Here is a 609-nt window from a genome sequence, read left to right on the forward strand (position 1 = left end):
AACCAAAACCATCTTTACTGCAATTAGTGCAACAGAACCAATTCGCGGGTCTCGCTACTGAGAACCCAAATCAACATTTAAAAGTCTTTATCCAACTGGCCGACACCTTTAAGTCCAAAGGTGCTTCATCTGATGCGATTCGTTTAAGATTATTTCCTTTCTCCCTTAGAGATAGAGCACGTTCGTGGTTAGATTCACTTCCAGCTAACTCAATAACTACCTGGGAATACCTTAGGAGAGTATTCCTTGCTAGATATTTTCCCCTTAGTAAGATTGTTGTTCTTCGAAACCAAATAACTAGATTTACTCAAAACCAAGGAGAATCACTTTTTGAAGCTTAAGAGAGATATAAGGAGTTGTTAAGAGTTTGTCCACACCATGGCCTAGAACAATTGATGATCGTTCATATCTTCTACAATGGACTTCATTATAACACAAAGATGAGCATCGACGCTGCCGCTGGTGGCGCGTTGATGAACAAACCTTACCCTGAAGCTTGTGACCTAATTGAGGATATGACCCAAAACCATTACCAATGGGGAACTGAACGAGCATCAGTAGAGAAAAAGGAGACCCAAGGTGGAATACATGAGATAAGTTCTATGGATA

General features: G+C 40.4%; 1 non-coding gene across 1 annotated transcript; it reads right to left on the reverse strand.

Annotated features, from left to right (window-relative positions):
• Positions 1 to 278: 278 nt before the first annotated feature.
• On the reverse strand, positions 279 to 385 carry LOC127110055 (small nucleolar RNA R71). The gene has a single exon (XR_007797293.1). It is a non-coding gene; the product is annotated as a small nucleolar RNA R71 (small nucleolar RNA).
• Positions 386 to 609: the final 224 nt, after the last annotated feature.

Source organism: Lathyrus oleraceus, chromosome 7 (genome assembly GCF_024323335.1).
Source record: "Lathyrus oleraceus cultivar Zhongwan6 chromosome 7, CAAS_Psat_ZW6_1.0, whole genome shotgun sequence".
In the NCBI taxonomy this organism is placed as follows: Eukaryota; Viridiplantae; Streptophyta; class Magnoliopsida; order Fabales; family Fabaceae; genus Lathyrus; species Lathyrus oleraceus.